Source organism: Chelonoidis abingdonii, chromosome 10 (genome assembly GCF_003597395.2).
Source record: "Chelonoidis abingdonii isolate Lonesome George chromosome 10, CheloAbing_2.0, whole genome shotgun sequence".
Taxonomy (NCBI): domain Eukaryota; kingdom Metazoa; phylum Chordata; order Testudines; family Testudinidae; genus Chelonoidis; species Chelonoidis abingdonii.
In genome coordinates, this window is record NC_133778.1 from 38,368,283 (window position 1) to 38,390,773 (window position 22,491).

Consider the following 22,491-nt stretch of genomic DNA (forward strand, 5'->3'; position numbering starts at 1 on the left):
TTTCGCTTATGTTGGTTTTTACACGGGTGTAAGTCCACAGACTTGCATTCACGTGGGACTAAAATCAAGCTCTTTCTCTATACTCTAGTCAAGTATTGCCTCTGGGTACTGAGTGCACACATAACATCTTTGTGCCTTCACCAGTTTGCCCAAAGAAAAAGGGCAGCAGCTCCTTGGCACAACTGCCAGATTTTCCTGTACAAATTCTCACTCCCATGAGCAAATGGCATTCCCCCCCCCCCCCCCATGGCACAAATAGATGTGTGTACAAGTTCAGGGGCTTCTGATAATTTGACCCTCTGTAGATGCCCAATTCCATGCTTTGGTCCTGTTAAAGCACTGAACTTTGGAAATGTCAACATTCTGTTTAACTTCAGTAAATGTATTTTTAGCTGAGCTTGGGAGGCCTTACACTCAACTTGATGGCATTTTTCTGTTTGTTTGAATGGTGAGGGAAGGGGGGGCATATAGAGCCCTTGGTGGGGGGAGGGAGAGTTGGAGGCCCTTGATACAGGGAGTAGGGGTGAATGGGGATGCGTACACCTCTGGCATGGGGGGGGATGGGAGACCCTGATATGGGGGAAAAGGGTGAATAGTGGTGCATACAGAACCCCTGGTAAGTGTGGGAGGCTAGGGAACTGTGACATGGGGGCACATAGAGCCTGAGGCAATGTGGGGAGTTGGAGCGAGTCCTTGGAAAAATAGAGGGGTATGGTAGGATGACATAGAGGGAGCTTGCTGAGGAGAGTAGAAGGGTGGAAGGTGACCCTGGTGTATACACTAAGTTCAGATACAGAAACAACAAAGTGTTTGTGACTTACTAGTAATTAATTTTTAGAAGGTTCCTTATTGTGCCTCCCCCAAAAAAATTGGAAGGATTTTCCTGGGGAAGAATTAATAATGATGTTGGCGGGTTGTGTGAAATCTTTCTGATGTGGCAGTTTTCTTTCCTGGTGCCACAGGGATGATTTAAATTCTGGCTGTTCCTAGGTTAAGTGTATCAGAGCCTGAGCCAGACCCACAAGCAAATTGGCATGCACAGTATGTTTTTCCAAAGTTAACTGCATCTTAGAGCTGTAAGATTGTATCAGCAGATCAGGAGCTCACAGAAGGGTTTGCTTTGACCAAGCATCATGAATTTCTACTTGTCCTAACTCCTGGATTTGTATAAAGAATTATTTTGCAAGTTTGCATATTTGGATCCATAACTATAGCTGTACTGTGAAGCTAAATCTTAAGACTGGACTGACTTTTTTTTTTAACAAAGAAAAACCACCTTCTCCAGCTTAGTGCTTCCGTGGTAGAAGGCTTGATGGAGGTGAAGTTTAATGGACTGTGATATGCAGGAGGTCAGATGACTAGATGATCTAATTGTGCCTTGTGTCTATAAACTCTATACAGATTCACAGCTGGTGGGCTAGCTTAGCTTGGTGTAAAGGTGATGCATTCTTTCTGTGGGTCTGTACCAATAAATACAAGAATCAGTAAGTGTCTGTTTTCAACTTCATTTTGAGTATGTGTTAGTGGGAGCTTGGCATTAGATGAGAGGAAGAAAATATCGGAACACATGGTGGGTGGGGGAGTTAAAAAAAAAAAAAAAAAAAAAAGCCGAGTGCTGCCGGCGGAGAAAAGGGGGGAAAAAAAAGGAGTACCACGAAATATCAGGACTAATTGGCTAAATATCAGGACATCTTGTCACCCTACTTGGCATTATTCCAGGGATCCACAAATACATGCAAATGTGAAATTTTATGTATTTCCTCCTTTTGAGTCAGTGGCAGAATTCACCCTTTTGCTGAAAAAGTGGCAGGGATTTAGTATGATTCCCTGTTGAGCCAAGCTGCTATCAAAAGAGTACAATGCCCCACTCTAGTGCTGCATCTTGTCCTTGATTTGGGATGCCTTCTTAGTTTCCAAGGCCAGAAGGGACCATTGTGGTCACCAGGTCTGACCTCCTGTGTAGCATAGGCCAGAGAACATCCCCAAAATAATTCCTAGAGCTGACCTTTTAGAAAAACATCCAATGGCAAAGATTTAAGACTTTGTCAGTGATTGGGATTTTTATTCTCCGTGGTCATGTTGGATGCCTGTTTATAAGACCCACCAAACGCAGGCCTTTAGCAGACTTTTTGCTTTACCTTGGCAGGAAAGTCACTGTCTCAAGGGCAGAGATGATGAACAAGTTCTTGGAAAGAGCTAGAAAAGAGAGCACATCTGTAAGTTTGTATGGCTGCAGCTGTTTATTGTGAAATACCAGCTTAATACTGTCAGTATGTCCAAACTCCTGCATTCAGGAAACTGAATGTTTTTCAAACACTTGCATTTCTGCCGAATTAGTGGTAGTGTGCTGTAACAGAAAGTTAATGCAATATTGAGGGAGGAGTAACACTGATCCTATTCCAACTCACAGTACATGGCTAATCTCAGAGTCTCTGTATTGACAGCTTACTTTGACATTTCTCCAGCTACTAATGGAAGCTGATGGATTTATTTTTAAAGTGTGGAGAAACAGCAAAGTTTATATTACTAGAAAGGCAATGAGAACTTTCCAATGTATGGTACAATAGTATATTCCATGGTAAAATATTTCAGGAAGTGTAACTGACATGTTATTGCTAGGTTCCTCCTGAAGATTTGACTCTCCTAGTTTGAAGTCATCACATGCATTGGGTTTGTTGTGTTATGCACTGTGACAGAGTATGGAGGTACTATCCAGTACCCAAAGGGTTATCTCTAGGTCTCTGCAATACACAGATGTTCATAGGAAGGTAACAAGGCAGGCCTAGAAATTGCAAGCCACTTCTGTTTCCACAGAAGAAAAGCAAGCAATTTCACAGGTGTAGATATTAGGGAACCAGAGGCAGCAGTTAATTCTATGCTCTGAGCCAGGACCCAGACACTAAGAATTAAGATCTACACTGAATTTCTGGCTGTCTAAAAACAGTTTGTTTTGTTGTAAATAGAGCTTCCTGAAGAATAACGAGTTAATGAGGAACACAGGTGGCATGAAGTGCTGTGGTGTAAGTGGATGGGATCTTTTTCATCTTCCACTGGCTATGTCCATAGTAGTCCTTTTCCTTCTATAATTTCTCACCATTGCTACGATTGCTGCTCTAAGCAGGATTAGATGAACAGCACCTTGTCTACATTACACTAATGAAGCTACACTAGTGGTAGCAATAGCAGGAAATCTGAAGGGGAAAGAAAAGCTAATGTAGTCACAGCTTCAGGTTAATTAAAAGCACCTTGACATTCAATAACTGTGAAGTCCAAATCTTGCAAGATCTCCATCCTGGGCTGCAGTGTTAGGGTAACATTTGCTTTCATGAGAATAATCCTTTCTTGGGTCATGACTGAACAAAGGACCACAAAACAAGCCCCCTTCTAGCTATGGAGTTGACCCAGACACAAAGCTGAGAGATGGGTTTGGGTGTCTGGGGGTCCTCCGTCCCTCTTGAAGACTTTGGGGTTCAGATTTGATGTGGTTCTTCTTTTCTATACCTGTATCTAATTCAGAGATTTGAAGAACCGGGCTTCAGTCCACATATTCTAAACTCCATGTCCAAACCCATTTAAATTACCGTATGTACTCGTTCATAAGCCAAATATTTTTGGTAAAAAAGTGACGCATCAAAGAGCAAGGGTCAGCTTATAAACGGGTCTAGACCAAAACTTGATGATTTTAAACTGTATGGAATCATTGAATATCTAATACGTTGTCGTTTTGTTTGCCTGGAGCATCTGCAGGCACGGAGCCCCTCAACTCCCTGTGGCCACAGTTTGCCATTCCCAGCCAGTGGCAGCTGCGGGAAGTGGTGCGCCTGTTGGCTGGGAATGGCAAACTGCGGCCACAGGGAGCTGAGGGGCTCTGTGCCTGCAGACGCTCCAGGTAAACAAAACGCCCAGGCCCTCTAGCAGCTTACCCTAACAGGCCAGGAACCAAAGTTTGCTAATTCCTGAAATATAGGGTCGGCTTATGAAAGGGTCATACAGTTTTTGCTGTTTTTACCTAACCTTTTTTGAGGGCTTATAAACGAACGGGCTAATGAACAAGTATATACGGTAAACCCAATTTATCTTTGTCTATGCTGTCCAGCCAAACAGGGTTTAACCAGAGTTAATCTGCACAGGCTTTAAACAATATATTTTAAATGTGCAGAGTAAATCTGGGACCAACACCTCGCTGCTGCTTGCAATTCCCTTTATAAAGAGGAAATTGAAGGGAAAACTAGTTGCCATTCCTTGAGTTCCTGCAGTTTAGGGCCTACAACAGAAAGCATGCCACAGTCAATCTGTAACTCACTCTCTTTTGTTGCAAGGGGATATTTCTTTATGCTGTTGAATTTCAATATGTTAGTGATGATTGAGATGTTAAACACTGGTCAGGAAATGCAATTGTTTCCCTCACTATTTGTAACACCGCTTCCTTGAGCATAGTAAGTGTGACGGGTTAGATCACAGAAACCCCCTTGGGAACTGCCAACTGATGTGCCAAGACGACTACTGCCCTTGCTTTCCCTGCCAGCTCAGGACCCCAGAACCCTGTTCTGCTGAGCCAGACATGCCAGTCTGCTCCAACGCAGACCCATGGTCTGAACCACGTGCCCCAAAGCTGCAGACTTAACCTGAAAGCAGCTTACAGAAATGTTCCTATCTTTAATGCTCAGATGCCCAAGTCCCAATGGGATCTAAACCCCAAATAAATCCGTCTTGCCCCGTATAAAGCTTATACAGGGTAAACTCATAAATTGTTCACCCTCTATAACACTGACAGAGGTATAGACTGTTGTTTGCACCCCCGGGTATTAATACGTACTCTGAGTTAATTAACAATTAAAAAGTGATTTTATTAAATACAGAAAGTAGGATTTAAATGGTTCCAATAGTAGCAGACAGAACAAAATGAATTACCAAGTGAAATAAAATAAAACATGCAAATCTAAGCCTAATACAGTAATGCAACTGAGTACAGATAAAATCTCACCCTGAGAGATGTTTCTTTCACAGACTGGATGCTTTCCTAGTCTGGGAACAATCCTTTCCCCTGATACAGCCCTTGTTCCAGCTCAGGTGGTAGCTAGGGGATTCCTCATGATGGCTGCTCCTTTTGTTCTGTTCCACCCCTCAATATATCTTTTGCATAAGGCGGGAATCCTTTGTCCCTCTCTTGGTTCCCACCTCCTCCTCAATGGAAAAGCACCAGGTTAAAGATGGATTCCAGTTCAGGTGACATGCTCACATGTCACTGTAAGACTTCATTACCCACTTGTCTGCACACAGGGAGACCTACAAGTAAAACAGAGCCATCTGCAGACAATTGTCCTGGTTAATGGGAGTCATCAAGATTCTAAACTTACATTAATGGCCCACACTTTATATAACTACAACAGGAGGTCAGAGTTACATTTTATAGTCCTACTTTCAGCTATACGAATGATACATTCATACAGCTAGAATGAAGACACTCAGTAGATTATAAGCTTTGTAATGATACCTTACAGGAGACCTTTTGAATGAAGCATATTCCAGTTACATTATATTTAAACTCATTAGCATCATTTCATAAAATCATATAGAGTGCAACATCACAGCAGGTACTTTGCACAGGTATTAAAATGTGCATTTAAGAGAATATCATGTACTACAGTATATATAGGTGAGTGTTAGCATGTGAATTCATGTGTCCTTCAGAGTGTGCAAAATTATAAATTGGATAGTTGGAAGTGGCCCCATGAGACGGCCTCAGTATGCCTGGTGGCCAGAAATGTCACCGAAAGTGTCAGACACCCTAAATGAATTTGGAAGAGAACTGTACTGAAGCTCCCTCCATGAAGACAAACCTTTGAAAGTGGTGACTTTCAGCTGTCTGTTTCAAATTTCACAATCTCTTTACATGGGCAGTGCCTTCTAGGCCCCGGAGTGCACACAAATTGAGGTTACCTCTTCCCAAAAAAGTAAATAAGTGGGGAAATATGATGGGGTGATTATCCCACACTCACCCTGCAGGGTTTAATGCAGGCCATATGAGCCATTTAACCCATTAGGCAGCTGATTAAGGAGGCTCAGCTGGGCAGGAATAGGTGGGGCTGGTAAAGTCCAGGAACTGAAAGCAGAAGGGGCTGCTGGGAAAAGGCAGACCCTTCCAGGACAAAGGGAGGAGTGAGTGGAGACTACAGAGTGAAGTCACTCTGAAGGAGGTGGCTTTGGGAACAGGCAGGCTCAGGAACAAAAAAAGAGACCTAGTGGTAGAAAGAAGCCCAGTGATAGAGCAGTGAAGCCAGAGAGAGAAGGCCCAAACTGCTTGGCTGAGGGTTCCTGGGCTGGAACCCGGAGAAGAGGACTGACTAGGACTATTGAGGAGCTAAACTTCCTCAGAAGGGAGGGACCACAGACCATGGCTTGGCCCTCCAGATGTGTCATTAAGAGGATGCTGTGGTTCCTGGGGCTGCAGAAGGAGCTGCAGATGGACAGAGTGACAGTGTGCAAACCATGGACCAGGGAATGGGAGTGTTGGCTTCGAGCTAATCCCCAGAGTACCAGGAGGAGGCGCCAGTCCGGGGCTAAATGGTGCACCCCATGACAGGAAGTAAAAGGAGAATTCCAACCATGTGCAAGAATCAAGTTAATATCAACCTTTAACTGGCTTGTTGTTAGGAGTAGAATGTATTGTACTTATGTGTAGTAGATGGAGCTCCCTCTCCATTGTACAACCACTGCTATGAATTTCACTGATGATTAGCAATTATTTTTAAACACAATTTCTCAGCTGGAAGTTTTACTGAGTTTCTCTTTGGGCTCAGAGAACAAGCATGAGATAACTTTAGCTCAAAGGAGGACTTCCTTCAGCTATTCTGAATGCCTGAGAACATGTGAATTCATGTGTGCTGGGGATCTGTGTCCTTTAGAGTGTGCAAAATTACAAAGTGAATCTGTAATGAAAGTGCCTCCTCAACCATGCAAAAATTAGTGGTGCTATAGGAGCATTATAATTTAATCTTCACATATTCCTTGATGCTGATCTTGTTTCCTCCTTTGGTCTGGTAGAACCTGTGTGTTGAGCATCCCCGCCCAGCATGTTGTAGGGCTACCAATTCATGGAGGTCTATAATTCATCATTCTCTGCAGCTTCCAAAAAATCTTCATTCACTAGTCAAATACTTTGTTTTCTGCAGCTGCATAAAACATTTCTGAAATGAACTGTGATATGAACTGGAGCTGTAAGTGTGTGCTTCTGTAACCTCAGCATGGGAAAGTCTCTCTTGACATTCTTGCTGTGCCTTAAGTAGTACATTTGATGCCCCGACATGTGGGCCCCCTGCTTGCCTATGTATATGTCAATGACACCCAACTCATCTAATTAAAAACTGGTTGACCACCTTATATCCACTATCAAAAGGTTCAGATAGTCAGCCTGGCTAATGTTGCAAGTGTTCTGGGTTCTGTAATAAATCCCTCTACTGTGCCAGCAATGCTGTATTATGTAACAGAAGAGAACTGTACTGAAGCTCCCTCCGTAAAGACAAACCTTTGAAAGTGGTGCCTTAAAACTATGAGTTCGGGGGGCGTTAAATTTAGGTGCCCAAGTTTAAAAAAAACTTTGGTGTGGTAGGTGAATGCGCTAAATGTTTCTGGAAGAAAATGATGGAATTCTATAGATTTCAGACAGACACAGCAGGAATAGAATACGATTCCTCTGCATACATAGAATGGGGCTTTAATTTGGCAAATCGAGTTGACAGTGTGACTTAACTTCCATCTAATGTTAGCACTGCTATGAACTGAAGAGGAATTACTTGTTTAATGAAAAATTAAAAATTAACGCATAAAACTGATGGAAGACAGAGACTCTACTTGGTTATCTGCTGCAGCAATAAGGGGAGGAACATATTTCTGGTGTGTCTTTTTATTTCAGAAATGGAGTGTTTAGAAACCTACTTCAATTATGGGACTTTTAACAGGACAGTAAAATTGTTAGATTAAATGCAAGCAACTTAATAGGATGTCCAAATTTTGGGCGTTGATGCATGCACAGTAATTGTCAACTTACAGTGAGCATTTCTGTAGCTATATGTGAATTTCATTGTCCAAATGCCAGGTTCAGCCATCCCATTAAGGTGCCCACATTTAAAAACTGGGCTCTGTATTTTAATCTTTTCTCATCTCTCTTGAGTCCAGATTTAGTAAATACAGTGCTCCGCCCACTTAAATGTTTGAGCAAGACCCAGAAAATACATAATTATGGGCTTGCCCAGCCTTGCCAAGTTGAAGTTTTGTTGAACCTGAACTTCCGTGAGTGAAATAAAATATATTTTGATCATATTTACACCATTAAAAGCTAAGTGGAAATTTAGGCCAGTGAAGAACAAAGTATATTTGCATTAAAGAGACTTTACTGTAGGAATCAATTTATAAAACATCTACGAAAAATGTGTTTAAAAAGTTGACCTCGCTTTTCCAAATGCCTTATGATGTGATACTTCTTTTTCCAAAGAGCAGCACTGGAAATACTATATAGAAAACATTCAGTCTTGTATTACTCAGGGTTTCTTTTTCCAGAATGGCCTGAAAGGAAATATTGGGTGATAGGAACAGCAAATGAGCATTGATGGCTGAACTGCCTGCATGAGGATAAAATATCAAATGCAAGTGCTGAAGGCTAAAGCAGTGGTTCTCAACCAGGGGTTCAGGGTCCCCTGGGGGGCCACAAACAGGTTTCAGGGAGGCCTCCAAGCAAGGCCAGCATTGGACTCGATGGGGCCCTGGGCTGAAGTCCAGGGCCTTGAGCCCTGCCACCCAGGGCTGAAGCCAAAGCCTAAGCAATGCAGCTTTGTTGGGGCCCTGTGGCATGGTGCCCCAGGCAGTTGGCCTATTTGCTACCCCCTAACACCAGCCCTGGCTGTATGTGCAGAAAACCAGTTTTTATGGCATAGCTGGGCTGTAGAGTTTTTATAGCATGTTGGGGGAGGGGCTCAGAAAATGGTTGAGAACCCCTGGGCTATAGTGTCCTCTGTTCAGTGCACTAGAGGTGAATCCATGGGTTTCCACTTACCCTTCTGAGTGTCCTGTATAGGAGTTTCTGGGTAGAGCTACTGGATCTATGTAATCACAAATCCAGTGCTCCCATCCCTAATCTGTTCCATTGGCTTGTGGCTGGTGTGGCACAACCTTCGCAGTGCACAGAGTCTGGAGGAACCCCCATTCAGCCGTTCCACCTGCACTACTGCATGCTTTTACAGGGCTACCACTGGGGCTTCTGCAGGCCCTCCACAAAGCTGTTCATTTTACCTGAAGTGCATTGCCCACAAAACAAAATGTAGACATGGATGGCACACCCATGCTTCCCAGGCTTATGGACTGAGGCCTAGATCCACAAAGGGACTTAGCCATTGTGATGCTGAGCATTATAGAGCCTAACTTTCAGGTGCCTAGAAAATCATGGAACAACACTGTTATTGACACAGCTGGAGTTAGGTGCTTAGGCTCCTATACAATGAATAGGGGGAGAGAGGCACTTTAGACTGCGAGCCACAAAGCCAGCATGCTAGGTGGGGAGCCACCTAAGCTAATCAATGGGAGAGGTGGCATGAGCTGAGTCCTGCTTCCACTCAGAGATAGATGCCTAAATGGGGGCTGCAGGAAGATGCCTATCTCTGCTTGCAATCCATGAACTGTGGAAAGTAGGTGTTCATGCCCTACGCTACAGAGTCATTCTAACTCTCTCTGTCCAAAATAATATTTGATTACCTAAATGAAGGAGAGACTGGGGGATACACACGTTAGAATAGCCCAGTGGTCAGGGCACTCACCTGAGACATGGCAAAGCCCTGTTCAAATCTCTTCTGCCCCTCAGATGGGGGAGTTGAACCAATGGTCTCCCATATCCTAGCTGACCACCTTATCCTCTTGGTTAAAGCAGCTTATCTGCCTCCTCTGGCCATTTTTGTGTGAATTTACTTGAGGGGGCCCAATACCGTAGGCAGTCTCTGAGCACACATGCCAGATTGGATCCTGTGACAGAGTGCAGGCTCACTGGTTCGCTCCCTGCACTCTGATCACTTGGACGTTAATCAGTTCCCCTTGAGAAGACTGACATGAATAATTAGACAATCAGGATGGATGCTCTAAGGAGCCAATTATTTCATCAGCCCCAGGCTGAAAAACAGGCAGGAAGAAAGTGCCAAGAGAGGAGTGAAAGGGGAACAGGGCTAGTTGAGCTCAGTAACATGGAGGCCTCAAGGGAGGGAGAACTCTGTTTCCCTCAGGTCCTGGGGAGAGGGCTAAAAAGTGCCATTGGTGCTGTAAATAGACTATTGGACAGGGATTGTTGTGGAAATGGTGGAGGGAACTTAAAATAAAAAAGATAGGGTGAAGGCACAACTCCTGGCGTCCATACAGTTTCTGCAGGGAAGAAAGCGGGAGACAAGTTGTACCCTGTGACACGCCCCCACGTGCAACCACAGTGGCCAAACACTTATCTTCCCTGGTTTGTGAATCATTGTGTGGCTTAGGAAGGAGACAAGCATTCAGTTATAGAGGGACACAGGGTGCACATGCTCGGGGCAGAAACATAGGCACCAAAGAGGTGTCACTTTAAATATGTAGGCACCAAGCACCTTTAGGCACCTTCGGGGTTAGACTGGAATTTTGTGGATCACAGCGGTGCCTAAAAACAGGACTTGGGCACCAAAGTGTGTTTGTGGATTGCACCCTATATAATTACTCCTTATAAACTATTGCCACTCTGGAATAGTCTTTCTCCTCCAGAACCCTACCTCTGACCAAGGCAAGTGCCAGATATTCAGAACAAGACATAAAAACCTATAAGGTATTCAGCTGTTCAGTGTTATACCACTGAGCGAGAATTTCTCCTGACCCCAGCTAATAATCTACTTGTTCCCTGAAGCTTAAACTGATAGTCCTTGTAATTTTATTGTAGCTTCTGTAACTGCAGACTTTGGACCAGATCCTCGATGGAGCTATGCCAAGTCAAATCAGCTGAGGATCTGGTCTTCTATTTTTATTCTTATAGACATCAAAACCTTTTTAAATTAAGCTTTTTGCCAGATGTTTATTAAGACTATGAGATAATACAGGTAATACATGGGATAAAAGCTACATTTTAATAGTGAAAAGCTATTTGGACCTTTTCAAAGTAAATCAGATGTATGTAATAAGTATTTTTGATCAATATTTAAAAAGCACCAACTGTTACTCTAGACCTATTTAAATTGGAGTTAGCTGAGCCATTTGTTTTGCTTAAACCACCTACAGATATTTTTGAATTGTATTTTTGTTTGATGGACTTTTTAAATAGCGTCAGCATATTACTTCCTTCACCCATTTCTCTGAAAAAGCTTGCAGGAGAAGTTCCTGCTGGACAAATTTCAGGGAAGCCAGTTGATGGTGAAGGAACATAGCTGGTAAACTCTTGATTCTCCCTTCCTCCCCTCCCCTGGCTTAAAATTTATATCTCATTTGCTGATATTGCTAGGAAATTAGGTGATGAAGTGAACTAATTTTTAGTAAAGTTCAGAGTCTAGTTTTTAAAACCAACCCCGTCCAAACAAAAAATCTAGGTCAAGATATTTAGAGTTGAGATTTAACCCTTGCACGTGAGTCACCCTGTGAGGGTTGGGGTTTTATGTTTGTTTGGTTTTTGGTTGAGCATTGCAGTTCACACTGTATGTGCGATGACTCTCCAACCACAGTAACTAAGAACTGCAGGGTCAGCAGTGGACAGTCTGAGCCTTAATTCTGCTTTAGTAGATTAAAGCAGATCCTCAATTTATTTTAGATGCCTTTTGTGTGGGAACTTCCTCTTCTCCCCCCCCTTTCCCCTTTAATTTTAGGTTTAAAACCACTTCTGGAAATTTGTTGAAATTGTTGGACGTTCTAAAATATTTACTGAAACTATAGCAGCATCTTCAAATTTTAAAGTGTGCTATAAAATTAGCCTCTTCTGGATTTTACATTTAAACTTTAAAGGGCAGAAACTTAATTCATGTAGGCAAAAATGTGTAAGCACAGTTACTTTAACTGCTCATGCATATTGTCTCCCGTCTGTATGCACATACAGTTATTCAATCTACATGCACATTTGCACAAGCGTCTGTGGCATACAGACCTCTGACTCCTTCTATAAAAATAAATGCGGGCCAAAGAATTAGCCAAGGGCATACTTTGTTTTTAGAGGCTCTTTTGGGAGGAGGGTACTTGATAAAATGCTGTTTCAAAAAAAAAACCCCAAAACAAAGCTTTCAGCATGCAAACATTAATGGTGTAATTTGGACTAATTTGCACTTCAATAGGTAAAGCTTTATTTTTAACTGAAATTTTGCTTTGTTTATAAACTTGTATTTAGTTTCTATCAGTTATCTATATTTAGCAGATTTTGCCTTTTGAAGTCTGTGGCTATCTGGAAGCATGAGAGATGCAGGTATATGCCCAACACGTCTTCACTTAGTATGAGATCAGTTCACAAGCCCAAATCTTCACTGCTGGTATGCAGGAGCACAGAGGGAAAGTCACAGGGAGTTCTTCACCTGACCTCAGCCCTTCCACGCAGCTGGCAGCACATGTTGCAGGTTGCTCTCCCCAACCCCAAAGCGGCAGGGTGCCAGCTGTGCTGAATGCCACAGAGGTTATATTTGAGCTAGGGTGACCAGACAGTAAGTGTGAAAAATCGGGACTGGCGGTGGGGAGTAATAGGAGCCTATATAAGAAAAAGACCCAAAAATCAGGACTGTCCCTATAAAATCAGGACGTCTGGTTACCCTACATCAGGGTTAAAGTGGGTGTGGCCTCTAGCCATTACCTTTCCTCACCAGCAAGACAATCTGTGCTGAGGGAGCACAAGACATACCTTTACTAATAAGGAGTAGCAGTGGATGCTGGTTAGTACATTCCCTTAGGTTAGTGTGGTGTTTATGCATGCAGACGTATAACTTGATGCCTTATCAATCTGTGTGCACAATCACAATTGAGTGACACAACACACTTATCTTTGCACACCTGATCCCTAACATTTTGAGCCCCAGTTTCAAGATCCTAAACATGCCATGAGCCTGAGCAAACTGCCACTAAAGTCAATGGGAGTCTATCCATTGCCTCTGAGAGTTGGATTAGGCCCTACATTACTGATTTCAGGGAGTTACGGGTGCTAACCACGCTGCAGGATCAGGCCCTCTGTATATCTCTGTAATTTAGAAAATGAAATGTAATTTTAGCTATCTACATATCAATTCATTGTCTCCTCATACTCCAGAAAATTGACTGATATGGACTTCCACATCACAGATTTGTAAAGTACTTGGATTATAATATTCTGCACCATGCCAATCTTACTTAGTTGGAATTTTCCACATACACAATTCCATTGTGGAAATCCAGCAGAATTCTTGGTTGCCTCAGGCGAGTGGGGAGCAACTGTTATGGACCAATAAAATGTTACTGTGCTGGTGACAGCTATCACTCTTTGCATATATCCACTTTCATGCTGGTTCTTTGCATGCAGTTTTGTTTAGCCTTTACTTTCTTCTGAACTAATGTACTTTGTTTCATTGGATCTGTTCTGGGGTCCTGTGGGTGACTTGTTATTAAATACATTGAAATTTTTGAGAGATTTGGAGAGAGTAAGGAATTTTTCAGCAGGATAATTAGGGTTAGTGTTACCAGAAAGAGTTCACTGAGTTCTGCTGGCTCAACAGTTATAAAGGAAATGGGTCTGATTCTTTAGGAGAAGATCTGAGAGGAGCCGGGGGCAGGTATGAGCTGAACTTTTATCTTATTGTTGGGGCTTTTTTAATTAGAGCAGGGATCGGCAACCTTTGGCATGCAGCTCGCCAAGGTAAGCCCTGGTGGGCCGGGCCGGTTTGTTTACCTGCTGTGTCCGCAGATTCGGCATATCATGGCTCTCACTGGCCGCGGTTTCCCGCCCCAGGCCAATGGGGGCGGCGGGAAGCGGTGCGGGCTGAGGGATATGGTGGCTGCCACTTCCTGCCATCCCCATTGGGAGCACCAGTGGAAGCTGCAATCGGCCAAACCTGTACATATGGCAAGTAAACAAACTGGCCCAGCCCTCCACAGGGCTTACCCTGGCAAGCCACATGTCAAAGGTTGCCGATCCCTGAATTGGAGGATAAACATCCAGGAAGGGTGAGTTTTGACTCCGTAGCATGCCTAGATTATTTGAATGGATATCTAATCTACCTTGCCGTATACATAAGAATGTAGACACATCCTATCCCTTCTTGCATTTTTTTTCAAGAATAAAAGTTTTGAGTTTTATTTCCTATTGTGTTTTTTTTATGCTTGTCCATGAACCATCTACCTATGAATTCTGTGTGTCTCAGCTCATGTTGCTGTTTGCAAGAGGAAAAGGATTAAAACAGAGATTAAAATGTCATGTTGTTCAAAATTTAAGCTGTGACTCTGACAGAAATGAAACGTGTCTCTCTGCAATCTGACTGGGTCTGGAAAAACACTTACTCTGACATCGGTTTTGCATTCGCATATTTCTGAAGACTTCCCCACACACTGCTGTTAAAGATCTCTAGTAGCCTTCTTTCCTACTCCCTTCTTTTGGATGGCTGTAAAAGCTCCAGTGTTGTGTGAAACAGTCTACCCTGGTCAGTACTGAATTGTTCTGTTTTGTAAGGGTGAAATTCACTCCCGTGTAAAAGGGCTACACAAGATCCCCGTGCCATTTAAATCGCATTAAGCCCTGTTTTGTGTATAGGCCTTGTTTGGTTCTCTGCACAGGGATGAGAGAAGGGGAGCTCTGAGCTGGGTCCCAGAAATGGAAGCAGATGCTCAGTATGAGTGTAAATCCCTCTCTTACTTCATTGGCTCAGGCTGCTTCCTTAGCCTTTCAGTGATACTGGGTTTTTACACAGGTGGTGGCGTGTTTGGGATCAGGTCTCCAGCCAGCCAATACCACCCCTCTTTGGGAACTGCCTCTGCTTTCAAATAAAGCCCAAAAGTCCCAGAATAAATGAACTTCCCCATTTTGAATTGTCTTCTCCCCAGAATTTCCCTGTGTCTCTTGTGTCCATGGTAACTTCCCTTTCTGTAGCTATCCAGTTCTTTACAAGGCCTTTTTAAAGGCAAAATGTCGACATCTCCTGTTCCTTCCCCAGCATTCCCCATAGTGCAGGATAGTAGTATTTTTTAACTCTGCTCTATTTTCCAGCATATTTTGCTGTGACAGCCTTTAATGCTCCAGTGTTCTTCTGGACTATGAGTCCAGTATGCCTTGCAGCAGGAGTGGGACAGAGTGATGCTAGACCACAGGCTTCCTTTTAAAGGCATATAAACTTTGTTAATAGGCACAAAGTTATTGAGGGTAAACTATCACTTTCCCTTTACTGAGCTACATGATTTCCATGGAAGATTATTTTATATTTTGCCCCCAAACCAATTGTTTTTACCTGAAGACTGAAATATTTCAATTTAGATATGCTGCCCTCGTGCCTCATGGGAGCTGTGTCCCCATTCTCATAGACTCTAGAACTGGAAGGGACCTCGAGAGGTCATCGAGTCCAGTCCCCTGCCCTCATGGCAGGACCAAATACTGTCTAGACCATCCCTGATAGACATTTATCTAACCTACTCTTAAATATCTCCAGAGATGGAGATTCCACAACCTCCCTAGGCAATTTATTCCAGTGTTTAACTACCCTGACAGTTAGGAACTTTTTCCTAATGTCCGATCTAAATCTCCCTTGCTGCAGTTTAAGCCCATTGCTTCTTGTTCTATCATTAGAGGCTAAGGTGAACAAGTTTTCTCCCTCCTCCTGATGACACCCTTTTAGATACCTGAAAACTGCTATCATGTCCCCTCTCAGTCTTCTCTTTTCCAAACTAAATAAACCCAATTCTTTCAGCCTTCCTTCATAGGTCATGTTCTCAAGACCTTTAATCATTCTTGTTGCTCTTCTCTGGACCCTCTCCAATTTCTCCACATCTTTCTTGAAATGCGGTGCCCAGAACTGGACACAATACTCCAGTTGAGGCCTAACCAGTGCAGAGTAGAGTGGAAGAATGACTTCTCGTGTCTTGTTTACAACACACCTGTTAATGCATCCCAGAATCACGTTTGCTTTTTTTGCAACAGTATCACACTGTTGACTCATATTTAGCTTGTGGTCCACTATGACCCCTAGATCTCTTTCTGCCATACTCCTTCCTAGACAGTCTCTTCCCATTCTGTATGTGTGAAACTGATTGTTCCTTCCTAAGTGGAGCACTTTGCATTTGTCTTTATTGAACTTCATCCGGTTTACCTCAGACCATTTCTCCAATTTGTCCAGATCATTTTGAATTTTGACCCTGTCCTCCAAAGCAGTTGCAATCCCTCCCAGTTTGGTATCGTCCGCAAACTTAATAAGCGTACTTTCTATGCCAACATCTAAGTCGTTGATGAAGATATTGAACAGAGCCGGTCCCAAAACAGACCCCTGCGGAACCCCACTTGTTATACCTTTCCAGCAGGATTGGGAGCCATTAATAACCACTCTCTGAGTACGGTTATCCAGCCAGTTATGCACCCACCTTATAGTAGCCCCATCTAAATTGTATTTGCCTAGTTTATCGATAAGGATATCATGCGAGACCATATCAAATGCCTTACTAAAGTCTAGGTATACCACATCCACTGCTTCTCCCTTATCCACAAGGCTCGTTATCCTATCAAAGAAAGCTATCAGATTGGTTTGACACGATTTGTTCTTTACAAATCCATGCTGGCTATTCCCTATCACCTTACCACCTTCCAAGTGTTTGCAGATGATTTCTTTAATTACTTGCTCCATTATCTTCCCTGGCACAGAAGTTAAACTAACTGGTCTGTAGTTTCCTGGGTTGTTTTTATTTCCCTTTTTGTAGATTGGCACTATATTTGCCCTTTTCCAGTCTTCTGGAATCTCTCCCGTCTCCCATGACTTTCCAAAGATAATAGCTAGAGGCTCAGATACCTCCTCTATTAACTCCTTGAGTATTCTAGGATGCATTTCACCAGGCCCTGGTGACTTGCAGGCATCTAACTTTTCTAAGTGATTTTTAACTTGCTCTTTTTTTATTTTATCTTCTAAACCTACCCCCTTCCCATAAGCATTCACTATGTTAGACATTCCTTCAGACTTCTCAGTGAAGACCGAAACAAAGAAGTCATTAAGCATCTCTGCCATTTCCAAGTTTCCTGTTACTGTTTCTCCCTCCTCACTGAGCAGTGGGCCTACCCTGTCCTTGGTCTTCCTCTTGCTTCTAATGTATTGATAAAAAGTCTTCTTGTTTCCCTTTATTCCCATAGCTAGTTTGAGCTCATTTTGTGCCTTTGCCTTTCTAATCTTGCCCCTGCATTCCTGTGTTATTTGCCTATATTCATCCTTTGTAATCTGACCTAGTTTCCATTTTTTATATGACTCCTTTTTATTTTGTAGGTCATGCAAGATCTCCTGGTTAAGCCAAGGTGGTCTTTTGCCACATTTTCTATCTTTCCTACCCATCGGAATAGCTTGCTTTTGGGCCCTTAATAGTGTCCCTTTGAAAAACTGCCAACTCTCCTCAGTTGTTTTTCCCCTCAGTCTTGATTCCCATGGGACCTTACCTATCAGCTCTCTGAGCTTACCAAAATCCGCCTTCCTGAAATCCATTGTCTCTATTTTGCTGTACTCCCTTCTACCCTTCCTTAGAATTGCAAACTCTATGATTTCATGATCACTTTCACCCAAGCGTCCTTCTACTTTCAAATTCTCAACGAGTTCCTCCCTATTTGTTAAAATCAAGTCTCTGTGTGCCAGGCTCCCTGCCCAGATTGCATCTTCTAGGATGCACTTTTATGCAACTGTCTCACCATGAAGGACCACCGATGCATTGTGTGGGAAATATAGATTGACCAGAGTCTCTGGTCAACAGAGGAGAATGGGGACATGAAGCACCTGAACTACAGTATTCACTAGGCACTTCGGCAACTTTTCTGTATTTGAATTTTTGCTGAAAAAATCAAAATTTTCCATGGAAATTTGAGGTGAAAATGATTTTTTTTCTGTGTACATTGACATTGTCCATGGGTGAGGAACGCCCATTTTCAGATCAATTCTAGTTCTGAGTTGTTTTTTAACTGTGCTGTTGTAACTCTTAGGCTTGCTCTGCCTGAAGGTAGCTATGTTACCAAAGTTGTGACTCATCTTACCCAGTTTTCTCTAATGCAGCACTTTTTGTTTTCCTTTCTCTGTCATTAGCAAAAGCAGTTGGGGATTTTAACAGTCCCAAATCAGTGCTACTTTGGAAGTTAGGCTCCTTTTCACAGAATAAGGAAAGCCTTGAGAGGGACAATCAACGGTTTTGACTGTCGACTTCAGTTTTTTCCCCCCTTAAGTGCCATATTATTTTCAACAGTTTATTGTTTGTTCCTTCCTCTTTCTTGGTTTGGAAATTAATCATGCAGGAAATGATTAACCGCAGCTAGCACTCTGTCTGCCTGTCTCTGACTTAATGTGTCATGTTAAGAGAGAGGCCCGAAAGTGAGTTAAAATGGTTGGCTAGATGCACACAACTTGCTTTTGTACAGACTTACAATTCAGTTGTTCACTTTGGCCATCCCACACAGCTAGTCATCTGTTTACTTTTAGCAGAATAAGATGTTTGTTAAAAATAACTTAGAATTATAAAGTTAGAATCTGAAATTGCCAAAGTTTGGGAATCCCAGGGTCTCAGCAGGCCCATTACAAAGGAAAGCTGCAAGTAGAAGAGTGTAATGTCCAAGAGAGGTTTTACGTCTACATTTAGATTTTCAAATGAGTTTTTTTTTTAATGACATGCTGCATATCATGACTGTTTTTCATTCTATTATTGGAATTGGTATGATGGCTGTCTAACCAATAGCTGGTGGACTTAATTAGCACAACAGTCATGCACATTTAATTATTCCTGGGGAAATTCTGCAACTCGGCACATGTGCAGAATTTATGTCCCTCTGCAAATTATTTTGCTTCTCTGCAAAAAAAATGACTTTCTGACAGAGAAGCAAAGGGAAGCCACAAGGGTGGTCACATGACTCTTCCCAGCAGTACGTTTCAGGTGCCATGGGCAGCTGGCAGAGAAGTAAATCACTGTGGGGAAAGGGGCGGGACTGGGGAAGAGAAGACCTGCCTCCTACCATCTGCCTGGCTCCGCTGCTATTCACAGCTGGGCTGGAAAGGATGAGACTTCCTCTTCCCCCGCATGGCATCCCCGGGGATGTTCAGATCCATGCCAAGATTTCTCCCCCAGCTGCAGGAAGCTCTGCAAACTCTCCCCCACTTGCACCCATCACTCTTCAGCTGCAGGGGGCGGGATTGCTGTACAGGGAGCTGCGCCCCCATTCACCCAAACCCCATGCATCCAGGCCCCCTCATTCTCAGATCTTCCTGCCCAGCCTCACCCCCTCACACACATGCAGAACCTTCCTCCCATGAGCCCCACTTCCCCTGCACCCTGGACTACCCCACCGAGCCCCAGCCAGTTGCACCTAGATCTCCATCCCATGCCCACAGCATCTAGACAACTCCCCTCCTGCTGAGCCCCAACCACCATCATCTGGACTCTCCTGAAGAGTCCCATTACTGTTGCACCCAGTACCTCCAACAAGCCCCTGTGCATCCAGATCCCCCTGCACCCGAACACACACTGAGCTGCCCATACCCAGATTGCCCCATACAGAACCCTCTCAACCCACACCTGGATCCCCCCATGTTAAACTCCTCCACGCTTGGATCCTGCCTGTGACAAGTTCAGTCACAGAGACCCCCTTGGGACTGTTACCTGACGTGCTGGAATTACCTCTGAGCTTGTTTTCCACTGCCAGCTTGGGACTCCAGAACCTGCCTTGTTGAGCCAATCATGCTAGCCTGCTGCAACACAGACCCAGGTCTGGTCCACACCCCCAAAACTGCAGACTTTAACCAAAAACTGCTCAGCAAGTAACCTATCTCCAGCTCTCCCAATGGGATTCAAACACCAATAAATCCATTTTACTCTGTATAAAGCTTTTACAGGGTATACTCATAAATTGTCCGGCTTCTATAACAGATAGAGATATATGCACAGCTGTTTGCTCCCCTAGGTATGAATCACTTAGTCTGGGTTAATTAATAAACAAAAGTGATTTTATTAAGTATAAAAAGTAGGATTTAAGTGGTTTTAAGTAATAACAGATAGAACAAAGTAAGTTACCAAGCAAAATAAAACAAAACACACAAGTCTAAGCCTAATACACTTCAGAAACTGAGTGAAAGTAAATCTCTCACCCTCAGAGATGTTCCAATAAGCTTCTTTCACAGACTAGACTCCTTCCTAGTCTGGACCCAGCCCTTTCCTCTGGTACAGTTCTTGTTAGTTCCATCTCAGGTGGTAACTAGGGGAGTTCTCATGACTGGCAGCCCCCTTTGTTCTGTTCCATCCTGTTTTATATCTTTGGCACAAGGCGGTACTCCTGTCTCTCTCTGGGTTCCCACCCTTCCTTCTAAATGGAAAAGCACCAGGTTTAAGATGGATTCCCGTACCAGGTGACATGGTCACATGTCCTGTGAGACCCCAAGCCTCCATTCTTTCCTGCCTGATTCACAGGCTTACAAGTAAACAGAGCCATTTACCACCAATTGTTCTAGTTAATGGGAGCCATCAAGATCCTAAGCCACCATTAATGGCTCACACTTTGCATAATTACAATAGGACCCCAGAGTAATACTTCATATTTCTAGTTTTAGATGCAAGAATGATACATTCGTATAAATAGGATGAACACACTCAGTAGATTATAAGTTTTGTAGTGATACCTTACAAGAGACCTTTTGCATTATATTCACACTCATTAGCATATTTCCATAAAACCATATATGGAGTGCAATGTCACACAGCCTTTCTATCCACACCTGCCCACGCAGAGGAGCAAGGCCCTGGGGTGTTCCTGGAACAGGCAGGGCCCTTGCACTGTGTTGAGGTTGGGTGCCGCCTTGTTGCTGAGTCTGTGTCGGGAGCAGGGGGGAAGGGGACTGCACAGTGATCTTCCATCTCTGTGCAGTCAGTGGCATGTGCTCCCCATTGCCATGCTAGAGCCTCCACATTTATTTGACAAACAAAATTTGTAGAATTTTTTTAAGACTTTGGCGCACAATTTTAAATTTTTTGGTGCAGAATGCCCTTGGGAGTAACATTTAGTAATTTGCAAAATAACTTATATTAAGATCACAACCTCCGTGCACTGCTCCTTATTGTTTAACATATGTGAGTTTTAGTGCAGTCCTCCTAGTGACTGGAGTAGATGTCTTGAAAGAGGATGAAAACATATTCTAATCCTCCTCTAGATGACTTTGTAGCGTGGATGCTTTTGGATTTGAGGGTTTTTAGTTCTAGTCTCAGCAGGGGCAAATTCCTCAAACCAGTCTGTGATGGAACCCCTGGGATGGTCTGTCTGCTATTTGTAACACTAACCTGATGGATTATAAACCTCAACAGGTTTGGAGGTTTTTTTTGTTTTTCTTTGATTTAAGAAAGGGAAGGGTTGGAGAAGCCCAAAGAAAATGGAGAAAGTCTATCAGTATTCTAAGGTATATTTAAAAAGCAAAGTTATATTGTGGTAGCTTCTTATCATTCCAAACCTTGATGAAAGGTGCCAGCAATATTTTGAGCAATACTAGGGACAGCACTGGGTATTTCTGTTATTACTTTGCACATGGCCCATGATATTGATTGTGGAGTCGTCATAATGTACTGGATTTGTATGTGAGGTTGCCTCACAGCTGTTGCCCCTGCTAGCTGTGGAAAATTCTTCTTTTAGCACAGATACAGACCTTTATTTTTGGAGCTTAAGGACCGGGTTTCTAGTCTTGGATAAGGTGTGTATTAGGTTCTTGTTATTGTACCTCTTGCCTACAGGACAAGGATTCATTACAGTGAGTGTTCAGATATTGGCCCTTTTAATTTTTATATATAAATAGTGTAAATATACAGTACTTTCCAGAAATAAAATGCAAAGAAATTAACATTGGATTGCAAAGATCTATGGTTCTAAAGTGTCAGAGCCAGAGACCCTCATCCTTTTGATTTGTAAAGTGGTGCTTTGTGTCTCCGCTCATTAGTGTTACAAGCACCTTTGTTGTTTGCAACTACACAGAGCCACCCAGAGGATTCAGGGCCCCTGCCGCTGAATTGCCACCGAAGACCCAGCACTTCGGTGGCAGGTCCTGGAGTGGAAGGATCCCCCGCCGCCGAATTTCCACTGAAGAACTGGAGCAGAAGAAGCTCCGGGGCCCCACGCCCCACAAGAGTTTTCCGGGGCCCCTGGAGCGAGTGAAGGACCCCACTCCAGGGGCCCTGAAAAACTCTAGTGGGGGCCTGTCATAAGTAGATAGGTAAGGTAAGGGTTAAGTTTCTTTTACCTGGAAAGGGTAACCAAACACCTGACCAGAGGACCAATCAGAGAACTGGATTGTTTAAAGTCAGGGGCGGGAATTT

General features: G+C 43.3%; 1 protein-coding gene across 6 annotated transcripts in view; it reads left to right on the plus strand.

Annotated features, from left to right (window-relative positions):
* WIPF1 (WAS/WASL interacting protein family member 1) overlaps window positions 1-22,491 on the plus strand; it is a 79,397-nt gene that overhangs the window by 28,124 nt on the left and 28,782 nt on the right. Inside the window, exon 1 of one of the 6 annotated variants that reach the window (XM_032784549.2) lies at window positions 2,194-2,216. The exons of the other annotated variants lie outside the window; for them this stretch is intronic. The gene's annotated coding sequence lies outside the window, so the exon portion shown is untranslated. Of the gene's footprint in view, window positions 1-2,193; window positions 2,217-22,491 lie in introns of those variants that run through there. 6 annotated transcript variants of the gene reach the window in all.